Below are 14,427 nucleotides of genomic sequence, written 5' to 3'. Positions count from 1 at the left end.
CCTGTTTGTTTTTGGAGGCAGTATTTCCTCGTGTAGCTGAGGTCAACCTTGCACCAGCCCACGCTGGTCTCAAAGTACCCAACCTCCCAACTTTGTGTCCTGAGTGGTGGGATGGATACCACACCAGACAGATCCAGTCTCTCTTCAAATGCAATCTCTAAAAGAATAGTCGAGATGTCCTTCATCTTTCTCATTACATGGCCCATACTTAAGCATTATTCAACATGTTAACAAATGCTATAGAAGTCCTTGCCAAATCAGTGAATTAACAGTGACTACATTTGGCTGACAAGGCCATAACCTTCCTCCTGTGGCTGCCTGCTCTCTATACCCCAAAGCCCTGTAGCTCCCAGACATTGCTAGACCCTCTCACATAAGGACTTTGAGAACCACCTCCTTCTCAACTTATAAACTCAGCCTAGCACCAGTCTGGCTATCCTCCTCTTTCTCCTGTAGCACTTCCTATCATTTGCATACATTTTCATAGGTTTTTTTCACACACTTCCTGCATCAAGCTGACTGTTGCTCTGTCTCACCAGCTTTAGTCCCTTGAATTCTATATTCTCAACAGTTCTAAAAAGTGATGGATTTATCAGAACCCCAATGTTCCCAAAACAACCCTAACATCATCCAGGCAAACATCTATCTGGCAATACTCCACCCAGAAGGTAAAACCACTACACAAAGACCTTTACCAGGGAGTTCTACTGAGCCTTGGGAAGTCATACCTGCAGCAATAGAGAACCATTGTTCACAGCTGGAAGAAGAAACTGTGTGACCTTTCTTTCCAGATACATACAAAGGCATACCTTGTAAATAAAATAAAATAAAATAAAATAAAATAAAATAAAATAAAATAAAAAACCAAGGATACCAGCACAAAATGTGGATAGAGAAAATGACAATAGTCTTGGGGAAAAGAATACTCAGCCAGTAAATGACCTTGAACAGTTGTATTCAGTAGTATAAAAAGATGAACGCTGATCCCACCTCACGTGAGACAACTAGAATATTTTCTTATAGCTCTAGGTTATATTTTAACAATAAATGTGGCAATAAAATAACTTCTATGCAATTTTAGGGTGGCTTTACTAAATGGTATCCTTCCATGCAAGCACTAAGAGTCTTTTCACTTTAAATTTGTATTATGTTTTCTTTGTTTATTGCAAGTGGGGAGCATGGAAAGGGGCACACGTGTGGCATGATGTGTGTGGAAGTCGGAGGATAACTTAGAGAAACCAGCTCTCTCCTTCTACCTGGTGGGGCCTGGGGATTAGATGCAGCTTGTCAGACTTGGTACCAGTTGCCTTTATCCACCGAGCCGAAGGACCCTTTATCCACCGAGCCATCTGGATGGCTCCTTTCCGGGTCTTTGTTGTGTCAGTGTGTTATCAAATCTCACTTACCATTCACAGTGCGAGGTGGTACTACCTAGAGTCTCCACCCTGGAGAGAGATTGGTCAAATCTTGAATTGAAGACTATCCTGGCATACACTGTGAGATCCAGTCTCAAAAACAAAACAACAAAACATGAAAAAGAAAACAAACAAACAAACAAAAAACCCAAAGTTTTCATTTGTACTTGCATTTCTCTGTCTTAGTGAAATGAAACAAAGAAGTAAAGGAAATTAATATGCATTTCCCTCCAGAATTAGATAGCTGAGAGATGTCTGAGAAGCCATTCCTTGTAGCCATCATAAGGGAACTGCACCTGAAAAGCTCACTTGTTTGCTGCATCACAGTCTCCACTTATAAATGAGGCAAAAGTGAGAAAGACTGATGATAGCAAGTGCTGGTGAAGACTAGCGAATGACTTCCACACAGCCCTCTTAACAGAGAAACTTATGTAGCCATCCAGCACTCCATGGATGTCAGTGGGCATGCTCCATACTGCACATGTCACCATCATCTCTGTCCTGGGAAGGAAACACGCCAGCATTATATAAAATGGCACACACGGAGAAACACTGATTGCAGCTGTGACTAGTGGTAGAAAAAACAGGAAACAGTCAGATAGTCACCAAAAGAAAGAAATGGTCAAAGAAAATGCAATGCAACCAAACTATATAACACCATTCAATAGTGAGCACTGCATGCACTAACAATCAAATGTGGTGATGACCTCACCAGTATAGAAACTATTTGTGTGCCCCTCTCCATAAAAGTCCCAAATAGATCCTGCATCAAACATCTATAAAGGCCCAAAGAGAATTTGAGAACAGCATACCCAGGCATGAGCAGCCCTCCTCAGAAACGAATAATTAAGTTGAATCATGGGAGACTGACTTTCCCTCAGATGGTGCACTAGCTGACTTTTCTGTTGCTATGATAAAACAGCATGACCAAAAGCATGAGAAGAAAGAACAGGTTCTGGTGTATCATTCCAGAGTGTCAGAGTCCATAGAAGCTGGAGATGTGACAACAGGTATAGCTGGCTGATCACATTTTCATGCACACTGGGAAACAAAGATGGAGAACAGCAAATAGACCAATGCTGTAAGTGTCTCAGGCCTACTCTCTTCCTCCAATGAGGCTCCACCTCTTTGTTGGATAGGTTTCTATCAACTTGGTGAGGAAAAAAGAAAACCACAAGTGAGAAAATTCCTCCATAAGATGGGCCTGTAAGCAAGTCTGTGGGGTGTTGTCTTGATTGATGACAGACTAGAGATGTGGCAGGGACCATCCCACAGAGGGCAGTATTATCCCTGGACATGGTCCTGAGTTGTATAACAAAGCAGGATAATTAAACCATGAGGAGTGTCTTGGTTAGGGTTTTACTGCTTTGAACAGACACCATGACCAATGCAAGTCTTATACAGGGAAACATTTATTTGGGGATGGCTTACAGGTTCAGAGGTTCAGTCCATTGTCATCAAGCAGAAGCGTAGCAGCATCTAGGCAGCCATGGTGCAGGAAGAGCTGAGAGTTTTACATCTTCATCTAAAGGCTGCTAGTGGAAGTCTGACTTCCAGGAAGCTAAGAGGAGTTTCTTAAGCCCATGCCCACAGTGACACATCTACTCCAACAAGGCCACACCTCCAAATAGTACCACTCTCTGGGCCAAACATATACAAACCATGACAAGGAGCAAGCTAATAGGCAGTGTTTCTCCATGGTCCCTACTTCAATTCCTACCTCTAGGTCCAGGCCCTGAGTTCTTGCCCTAATGTGCCTTTATGATGGACTGTGATGTGGAAGTGTAAGCAAAATGAACGCTCCTCCCCAAGCTACTTATGGTCATGGTGTTTATCAGAGCACTAGAAACCCTAAAACAGCACCCAAAGGTTCCATCATCTCCCCAGAAGAGCCCTACCAACTGGGGCCAAGTGTTGGAATACATGAGACTACAGGAAATGTTTTCATTCCAAGTACCACAGAAGTCACATCAGTTTCATGTCCCCTCCCATGCTCTTCTTGCATAGTGTGACAGGGTCCTGCATCCTGGGCCAGGGCAGATTCTGTAATTGTCTCAAAGTCCAGTGTGGAGGACAGGTGCTTCCCAGCTGCCAGTGCTAGGCTAGCAAAGGTGACTGGATTCTCTCCACCCTCACCAGTCTCCGTTCCAGTTATCCGCCATGATTCAAGAGCATTCAGACCACATGGGAAGGCCAGATAGACATACCCCAGGCACCAGCCTCTGTGGATCTCTGTCATCCACTAGCTTCAAGAGTCAAGGTGTCTTCAGAAGACCTTGGTGCCCAGCTGTGGAGTGGTCCAGGTAGTGCTCTGCCTGAATTCTCCACCCTCAGAGAGAGGGCATATTTGTTGTGCCGCACATTAGAGGACAATCTGTCTGTTGCCCAGCTACACAGATTCAGTGGATGTTCATCTTTCCTGTAGTGTTTGATAATGTCTGAATGAGATGGTTCACAGTGGGCATCCCTAGCCCTATTAGGCAATTTCAGAATCAAGTGATCACATGGTTTTCCAGGACAGGCTGAAAGAACTTCTGCCACCCCAGCTGTGTGAGTTTTTTGTTTACCAACGTCAGCGCCATTAACCTCAGCTAGCAAACCACCAACTGGATGACATGATAGATGTCTGCCTTTGCCTTCAGCTGCCCAATTTCTAGTCAAAAGAATGGTTTTCAGACTTCCTAGTCAGATTCTCTCTCTTCCCAGAGTCTCCATAGGACCTTTGACCTTTGAGATCCTCCCTGGTCCCAGCACTGTTCACACTCCTTATTCACAGGGAGGTTGAGGCACAATGGGAAGGACTACAGAGGGGTTTCTATCCCCTGCGCATGAAAGGCAAGACTGCTCTGCTAGGTGGTCAGAATGTGGAGCGGGAGGTTGCTTCCTGTGTTGTTTAAACCCTACAACTAGCATGTGATTGCCCTTTGCCCTCACAGGGCCTCTGGACTGTTTCTGTCCTTGGGAAGGGCCTTCCACTTACTCCATGCAGAAACTGAGCAGAGAACACCCAAAAGGGCTTTGCTCAGCCCTCTGCAGCCCATCCCTCTCCCCCACCCCCTCAGCTCCACCGTTTTCCAGCTGGTTCTTTGGTGTTGCCAGGAACCTCCTTGCTTCTCTGAGGCAGCCAGCAGGGGTGGTGTGCAAAACCCCAAAAGGCCCAGCACAGCATTTTCTTGGAGCTCTGGCCGTCTCTTGGCCAACACGCTCTGCACACATCACATATGAGCCATAAGCCTTGTCCAGAAAGCCTGCAGTATTTTCCAAGCCTCCTTTCTTCCAAACTTTGCCCCTCCCTGCCTCCATTCTTTTCCACAGAGAAGGAAACAGGAAACAAAGCAGCCACAGCCGTGCAGGAAGCAGAGACGCCACACTTGCCTTGCCTTGGCTTCTAATTCCAGTGAGGCTTGTGCTATGAAATAGGCTACGGGAGTGTCAGATCACCCATCCCACACAGCCAGAGGCAGAAATAGCCTAGCCTAGCCTGGCATGGCCAGCCTGTGCTCAGGCTGTGTTTGGGGGACTTCTGTGGCCAAACCACAGTGTAGAGGTGTAGTGGTGATGAAGGGTCCTTTCTTCCCACTGGAAGGAAAAACACCTCCCCAACAGTGACATCTTCTGGGTCCCCTCCTCAAAAAGCAAGCAGAGCTAACACCTGAGGGAGCTGATCTCGTCAGGCCCCATTCCACCCTGCTTCATTTCTGGGGTTTGGGATTTTATGCTGGGAGATGGAATAGAGTTCTGGGACCCCCCCTCTCTCATCCATGAAGCATCTGCATCATCTCTCTGAAGATGGTGTGAGAATAGGTTGGTCTTCACACAGGTCTTTGAAAGCACTATTGAAGCCGAGGATTTGGCTCATGATTCTGATGGCTGGAGGTGCTAGGGCACTTATACCTTTGGGTCATTTTCCTGCAAAGCCACCCATTTGCCATGGGTGTGAGCCAAGGGCACAGCACCGTGCATGAGAGGTCGTGGAAGGAAGTTAACCAAGCCAGCCTTCGGGGCTGTCAAGTCCAAGTACGGGATCATTCCGGTTAATTTAGCAGTTGCAGCCTGGGAGTTGGGGGCCTGGCTGAGAGGGAAGACACAGTTCTATCCTAGAGCTTCCTGTGTGACTCTCTAAGAACACAGAGGGTGTGGTCAGCCTCCCGGTGCCAGCTCCTGGAGTCCAGCTGTTAGAGGGAGACTTTTCTGCACACAGCAGCCTCATTAAATGACCAGGAGGGAGGCAGGCTTTTGGCTGGACTTCTTGTGCCTGAGGCCTCAGCCCCTCCCTTATCCTAGACATAGAAAGCCTAGGCTGTTTGTTCAGGGGCTCAAAGGTGAAGGTCAAAATCTAAAGACAAACTGTTCAAGGAGCAGCCTGTTACAAAACCCGAAGGACAAGACCTAACCTCTGTGCCTTCTTCTTGCGCTTGCTTTGCTGAGGCCCAACTCTTGCTGCTGCATTGCTGAGTGACTGAGTTTTTCCATGTGGGTCTACTAAGTCATTTATTTTTAAAAAAATGACGAGAAGCAATAGATAACAACTCCAAGAGCAATATTTCTGCTGGACCCTCAACTTGTCTGATCACCCTGGCACATTCTTTGTTCACATAACACAAGAATGTGGCCGTTTTTAATCCCTTCACTGTAAGACACTGCTTCCCCAGCTTTGCCTCTGTTTATACCTGACCCATCTACTGAGGCTGCTGAGATCTCACATCTCAACAGCAACAGGGATGAGCAGCAGCGACCAGATCAGCTCCTCCCACCAACCTACCTGAGTCACTTGCACCAACTGGTACCATTAAACCCTTGCTGAGGCGGTGGAAATTCAGCTTAGTTCACATGGGAAAAGATAGCACTCAGTCCTTTCGTGTTGCTACAACAAAATGCCTGAAGCAGGACGCTTTATAAGCAAAAGAGGCTTATTTGACTCACGAGTCTGATACCTGGAATCTGAGCCTCACAGTGCTACCATTTGGTAAGGATGTTATAAGCGCATCTTAACATGGTAAAGAGGCAGGAGGAGAAACAGCTGCCCATGGGCCTCACTTTTTAAGAACTTACTCCTTTTTGTTATGCTTTGAGAACTCCATACATGCATATGGTGTTTTGATATGGTGTATTTTGGTGAAACCCACCTCATATTCTGCAATTCTCCTACTATGCCTCCCACCATATTTCCCCCTAACTACTTCATGTGCTTGCTTCCTGCCTTGCTTGCTTGCTTTCCCAACCTAGTCCACTTAATGCTGCCAGTGTATGCATGGGTGTGGGACCATCTACTGGAGCATGGGGTGTCTCTCTGTGGCTGTGTCCCTGAAGAAAACCAACTCTCCCTCTCCCAGCAAGCAGGGATTGCTGCTAGTCCCTGAGCTGGGGATGGCACTCCATTTGCATCCCCCACCTCAGCAATGCTGGGATTTTGGCTGACTTGGTCTTGGCAGGTCAGGGAACAATTTAGCTTCAGGCTGGGGACCCTGATGGTGACCGAACTCTCATCAGTAGCTGCATTTCCTTTTGGTTGTTTCTGTTTTCTGCTTGGTGTAGATGCCTCAGCCTAAACCATGGTTCTGTGTTGTAAATGTTTGTTTACATAAGAAAATAAACAATAAGTTACTTCTGCCTTATTTAAATGCTAATGAGATTGGAGGGAAGATACTCATTAGTAAGTACCGCTCATAAGTAAGACATGCAAAGCTTCTTTTGAGATCCTGGTCTACCTGAGGCTCTGCACCAGCCCCTCCTACAGGAACCTCCCAGCCCCGCTGGGATCAAGGACAGTGTCCCTGCTCACAGGTGCGGCTAATGGAGCTGGGCTGAGGAGACCTGCCCCAACTACAAAGGGTTAAAACCGAACAGGCAAAGTATAAGGCCTTATGGGAAAGCGATGGCATGCCTTTACCAGAAAACATAAACAAGGACAAATGAAGACAGTACATGCCGCTGGGGGCTGGGAAAAAGCCTGATGGAAGCCAGCTGGGCTGCAGGAAGAGCCACGCCCAGGGTGGGCGTGGCCAAGTAGGCTCTGGAGGCCGGAGCAGCCTCTCCAGCTGTGTAGACTGCAGAGCTCACCTCCTCAGAGGTTGGGTGTGATGAGCTCAGACCCTTGGGGGTTGGTTCATCTGGCTGCTGGACGGACAGCCCACCTAGACGTCTCCTCAGCCTCACCCCAACAAGGCAGCAAAGCTGCAGCACACGTCTATGCCCAGTGGGCCCTTGCTGAATCGGATGTGGGTGGCACCACTCCCTGAGTTTGGGTCCTGGACTGTGAAAGTGGAGATGGTGGGCTGAGTAGCAGGAGGCACAACCGTGCGTTCGGTTCTCTTTTCTCTGGCTGGGAGTTTGACTAGCTGCTTCAAGATCTTGCATTGACTTCCTGCAGTGATGGATTATAACCTGGGAGTGTGAGCTAAAAGAATCCTTTTCTTCCCTAGATTGCCCTTTCTAAAAGTGTTTTATCATAGCAACAGAAAGGAAAATAGGGCATGTGGCCTTGCACACATATGTAAGTCCCTGGGGACATGCACTTGCCTGCCCGCTCCCTGACCCTCAGTGTCTTGTTTTCCAAGCTCCTATAGCTGCTAAGTCGTGGAGCAGGCGTCATCACTAAAGGTCCCTGTGAGCACCGCAGCAAACTGTCTTGCTGCCAGGGGCTTTCCAGCACCTGCCTTTCCTCCCCCAGACACCTGCCCCCAAGGGCACTCTCCCACCCACTCCTGACCAATGGAGTCTCCAAAAGGGCTGTGCTGAAGCCGGACACTGGGCACTACTGTCAGCCCAGCCTGGGTGTTTAGATTTACACTGCTGTGACTTCACAATGGTGAAAAGCAACCCCTGGCCTGGGTCTCTGAAGCTGAGCAGCCAAGGGGAGTACACGCCTCTGAATCTCCACGGGTTACTAAGCTGGTGTGTGTCATGTTAGGTGCACTAAGCACACCTGTGACTTCACGGCATTTCCATTCACACTGTGTTTTATTGGATCATAGCCTCGCACAAGTGGAGAAATCTGTTTCCATCCTAAAATGCTAGAGCCATGTCCTGGCATTTATCTATAACTGTGCTAGACAGTGTTGTAAATTACTCTTAATGAGCTGATGTTTCCCGCTGGTAGATGAGTAACTCTGAATTTCTGGACAACAGCTGAAGTGCTCGCCTGTTTTCCCAGAAGCCTGGGCCCCACGTGCTCTTCCATGACCCCACTCGCTGCTGTCAGAGGCAATTCAGACACAGGTCCTCACACAGATCGAGAGGACTGCAGGGGTTCCTTTTAGCTCCAGAGGCCTCTGAAGATGTGACAGCCTTCTTAGGTGCCCCAAGTCTGCTATCTCCTGTGTCACCCTGAGATTGTTATGCCTTTCTTTCCCTTGCCCTCCCCACCCCCACCTCTCTTCCCTGCTTTCAGTTATTAACACACATTCATTTCAAATGGGATGTCTGAGGCTGCATGGTGCTCCTTTGCCTGGCATCCGTTTGTGTTTTGAAGGGACACTAAGAATTTAACATTGGGAAACTTCCTCTGTAGACATTATTTCCTCTCTAACATGTGCGGTCATGTCTCATACCTGCCCCCATCTGGGGAAGCGGTTAGCACCCCAGCTAGGACTTTACTACTTTCCATTTCACAAACTCAGTACAAACTCAGCTAGCTCTCCACCACTCAGGAGCATGAAGTGTTTACAGAGCTCTGCATAACTTGGATACTTTAAGGGTTGGGCTGGTGCAGATCTATGTCCACCAGGAAGATCAGAGCCTTCCCCCATTCAGTGCCCAGACTCTGAACCCAGAGATTCCTGAGTGGATATCAGCCGTCCTTGTGCTTGCTGATCTCAACAGGACGAAAGGCATCATCAAGTTAGCTGCTCTTGAGAAAAGAGAGCAAAGGATGAACTTCTGCTGTCCTTGGAGTCAAACCTGAGCCCTAAACTCAGAGGCGAGAGAGGAGGCTCCCTCTGTGTTAATGATGGTTGCCAAGGAACCCAGGCTCCCCATCACTAAGGAGAGGCACTGGTAAATCAATTAAAGATGGTGGATGGCTGAAAGCCAGACAACACCTGATGGCACGTGGGAAGGGTACCACGGGCATATTGTTCTGGAAAGAGGGGACAGGAGGGTGCAGACTCAGCCAAGAAGAGGAAAGCAATGGCTTCTTCATTTGACCTTCCATTCCCCTGTGGTAACTGTTTGGAACTTCTTTTTAAATCAAGTGCACTTGGGAGGCAGAGGCAGGAGGATTTCTGAGTTCGAGGCCAGCCTGGGCTAAACAGAGAAACCCTGTCTCAAAAAACAAAAACAAACAAACAAAAAAAATAATAAAAATAAAAAAATTCTTCCTGGGTCTTTTCACCAGTGTTCTGCGTACGGCACGATGTGTGCGTGACTCTAGTAGGCAATAATTCTTCGATGACATCAAACTCTGTAGAGTCACCCTGTCTGTCATCCTTGCCATGGGCCTGGCGAGATAAATCATTGGGAAATTGCCATGATTCTGGCCTTAGGCTTGTTGTTCTATTTCCATTTTGTTTCCATGCAGTTCCTGTTTTGAATAGGAAGCCACCCGTGCTTGTAAAATGTGTCAGGACTCAAAGGAACAGAAACACCAGGGTGGGTGCATAGAAAGAGAGGTGAGCTTGAACAAAATTTAGGGGTAAGCAAGTACTAAATCCACAGGGTGGCCTGGCCAACAGAAGAGCAGAGGAGCTAAAGTGAAGAGCATGGCCGTCTACTATGGAATTTCTTCTTGCTCAAGACAGGACATTCTTTTGCTGTATGCCAGCCATCAGCTTTCTAGATGAGGCCCCCACACACTAGGAGGGAATCTGCTCTATAAAAAGATCACAACTTAAAAGAAAAATGTACTCACTAACAAATCCACGGGATTATCCAAAGTAACTAAACCGTATATCTAGGTACTTTGATTTACACATGAAATTGCCTCTAACACTAAACCCCTCTAATTCAGCAGGACTTGAACTCATGTTCTCCTCTCAGCTGTAGGGCAGTCTCTGAGCTCTCTGCTCTGAGTCCTGGGTATTTCATATATATGCTGAGGCTGTGCATCAGCCAAGGACTGAAGGAGAATTTTAAAGCAGACTCACTCCATCCTTTAGTTGGCTTCCTTTCTGGATTTGTCCCCCAAATTCTAAGACCTGTGATGGCAGGACGTCAAGACCCACCTGTGTGTGCAGTGTAAGCTGGAGGACATAAGACCCTGGATACCGAGTGGCCCTTTGGTGCCTTTTAAAGGTGGTTTTACTGCTCTTTGTACAGACTATATTGTGAGCACTGGCAAAGGGATACATAAAGATGGGTAACTTGTTCATTCCAGTCATCCCCAGGGTTAGAATCCAAAGTATGATGGAGGTAAGAGAAGCATGTTATTCCATGCAGAGGAGGGCATCCTGGGGGATTCCATGGAACAAGTCCCCTTGGCAGGAACTTGCTGGCCGCAGTTGCAGAACAGGTGGCTGTAAACACCCATCAAGAAGCTCGAAGCTCTGGTCTCATTCCTTTCCTATTGTTGGACCTCCATGATAAACTCACAGCTTGCTGCCACCTCGTGATTTAAACACAATACTGTTGAGTGTAGCCTTTGCTACCCAACCCTTACTCTGGAGCTCTGGCTACCAGCCCCACCCAGAGAGTATTGCATCTGTGGATGAAAAATACAGACACACATGCCAGTTAATCGTAAAATGCCTTTGTTAACTCAATGCCTGGGCATTGCTAAACCTCTCCTGTCACCTTAGGCATAATCAGGTAGAGTAGCCTTTGGCCACTTAAAACCGAAAACCCACATGGCTGGTTGACTTGATCTCCTGTAGCTAACTCCTGGCTTCTTTCCAGCTCTCCTGATTCTGCTTGCATCCTCCCTCGCAACTCTAAGTGTCCCGTCCCATCCTCAGTCATTGGGCACTGTGTCTTTATTGATGGATCAAGAACCAATTGGGGAACAGGACCTTAGCATCAGAACCAATCCCTACACAATTCAGGAAAAGCAGAAGCCACCTGTAAAGAATTGCACTGTAGATGCTCCCCAGTGAGACTCATTTTATGGTGAAAAGTGAGGGCAGCTCTGATCCACCTTCCCAGATGACTCTAGAGCCTCCATTATCCATAGACAGAGCGACAAAAGCTGGTCTTTTCTTGGTGAGAGGACAACATTCCCTTATTCAGCTGAGGTTCTGAGCTCCTCTTGATCTCTGCTGTTCCCTAAAGTCCACATTGGCCTTCACTGCTAAGGAGAGCAACCCCTTGGCCATGCTGTGCTCATGTCTTACTTTATCATGGGTTCATATTATTTGGGGTGCTGGGAATTTAATCCAAGACTTCATGTGTGCTAACCAGGTTTTTTAGCATTGAGGTCTCCTCCCAGATCATGTGGCTTTATTTAAATAATAAAAGCTTTCGGTTTTATTGAATCTATCCAGTTCAAATATAAATGGGGGTTGTTAACTTTCTGGGAAATTTTATATATTTCAGAATAATAAAGATCAATGAAAAGTCAGATTTTGCATGATTCTACTCGATTTTGCTTCCAACTTAGCTTTAAAGAAGTTTATATCAGGGCCATGGGAAAGACAAAATATCTCAGCAAGTAAAGATACCTACTGCTAAGCTGGATGACCTGAGTCTCAATCCCCAGAACTCACCCACATGGTAGAAATTGCCCTTTGGTCTACACAGATGCACTATGGTATGTCTGCACACACATACACAACACATACACACATACAGAGAGAGGGGGGGAAAGAGAGAGGCTCACACAGAAGGAATGAATACGAATGCAATGCAATACGAATGTAATAAATTCTAGTTGAGGAATAAGACACAAAATTCTTTACTAGTCCTCAAAACTGTCTACATCATCAAACAAGTTCTGAGATGCATCTGCAGCCAAGAGGAGGGGACCCTGAAGAGATTCAATGACTAAACGCCATACAGGATCCTGAATGGATCCTGGGTCAGGATGAGAGCATCATGTGAAAGCCAAGGAAACACATTGTGTGGGGCTTTGGTTTGTGGCAATGTATGTAATCCGCTCATTCTTTGTGGCTTGTGCACCATACCATTGTAGGATACAATCAAATGGGAGGACATCCTGTGGGGATGCTAACAGCCTTCCCAATAGATGGGCAAATCTAAAGCCTTTAAAAGACTAACATTTCCTTTGTCTCACTTTCTTTGAATGTTGGAAGTCAGTAGACGCTGATCAAAATCAGTAGTAAGTAATAGCTCATGTTCACCCAGAGCGACCTGGGTTCTAGTAGGTTAATAGATTTATATGCACAATTTTATTTGATTAACCCAAAGATACGACAGAGGAGCGTAAATCTCAGCCCATTGTACAAATGAGGAAAGTGAGAAAAGCCAGTTAATTTGTCTTGCTTGCAAAGCAGCATTTGATGACAGAGCCCACATACCACACTATCCTGTACTCCACAGGTAAGGGACCACAAATAGAAAACACACACACACACACAGACACACATCTATACACACTCACACATCATTCTCTCTCACATACACACACACCACTTTCTCTCACATACCACTTACTCTTTCACACACACATACACACACATCTCACACACACTTATACACACTCACACACACTCCCTCACATATACACTCCCACACCACTTTCTCTCTCTCTCTCTCTCTCTCTCTCTCTCTCTCTCTCTCTCTCTCACACACACACACACACACATGCATGCACACATGCACAGTGTTGTCTGACACTCAGGACTATGAGCACTTGGACTTAAATACACTGACCAGCAAGGCTGGGCTTATATGGACTCAGGGACAATCTTGTTCTCTGCTTTCATGGCCTGGAGATGTGCCACTTAGATGTCATCTGATAGCAATATGCTTATGCAAAGGCCTACTTTTGAAGGTTGATTAATTAGTATGACAACTCTGAGTTGTGACAAATGACCCAGGAGGAAAAAAATCAGTTCTCAGGCTGTGCTCTGAGCAGCCCAAGCCCCCTCCCCATATCCCTTCCCCATTCAGGCTTGCTGTCACTGGCCACTTTTCTGTGTTCATGTCATGGCTCTGCTCAGCATCCTGTCTCTGCTGTCCCTCCTGTCTCCTTCATCTCCTCCAGTCTGCTGCTCCCCTCCCCCTATCTCACCAGATCTCCCAGGGAACTCTGAACACATTCCAGAATAAACATCCACACATGTGTTTGTAACCCTAATTCTCAGGCACAGCCTCCACAGCAACTCTGGCCACCCCTGCGGGGAATGTGAGGTTCAGTTTGTCTAAATGTAGCCAGCCCTTCCTGGCTCCCAAGCACCAGTTTTAAAACAGAGGACTCAGCTATAGACCCTTCCTAGCTATGTGGGTCGAGCCTAAGTCTGTGGGCTTGGCTGACCTTGGGAGTGGGCTAAGTCTCCTTCTTTTCTATTATGCCCCAACCTATCCATTCTCATATCATTGCTGCCTTAGCTCAGCCACAACTGCACTCCCCTCCTGCTTGAACTGGGACAAGGATATAGCGGGATCCTAGCTCATTTGGAAACCAGGCTGACACTTCCACCTCCACCTGCCTAATTTGTCTACATGTGTCTGGTTTCAGCCTTTGATGATGCAAAGGGAAACTACAGCATCACCTATAAACCTGACCACATTTCCTAGAATTGCCTGCATGTACTTTTAATACATGGTAGAAGGTGTGTGTTTGTGTGTGTGTGTGTGTGTGTGTGTGTGTGTGTTTATTTTCTCTAAGTAGACACATCCTTGGATAATTTTTAATTTACTGAGAATCCCGTCGCCTTCCCTCCTCTTCCTTCAGGTACTGAGGCCTACAGTTTCCACACCACAGCTAGACTGAGTCCCTTCTCCATGCCCTTTATGGTGTTCTCCACCCTGTGGGGAGCTACTGGAGGGGGACATATGTACTTGGGGATTCCATGGTCTCCTAAGCCAGGAAAGTGCAGTTTACTTCATGCCTGGTCTTTGCTACAATGTTCTCAAATGATAGGGTGAGACAGTCACCCCCCTACCCCCAAGACCCAGC

Source organism: Mus musculus, chromosome 14 (genome assembly GCF_000001635.26).
Source record: "Mus musculus strain C57BL/6J chromosome 14, GRCm38.p6 C57BL/6J".
NCBI classification, from domain to species: Eukaryota; Metazoa; Chordata; class Mammalia; order Rodentia; family Muridae; genus Mus; species Mus musculus.
The sequence above is the reverse complement of the archived record's forward strand: the minus strand, read 5'-3'. Positions refer to the sequence as shown.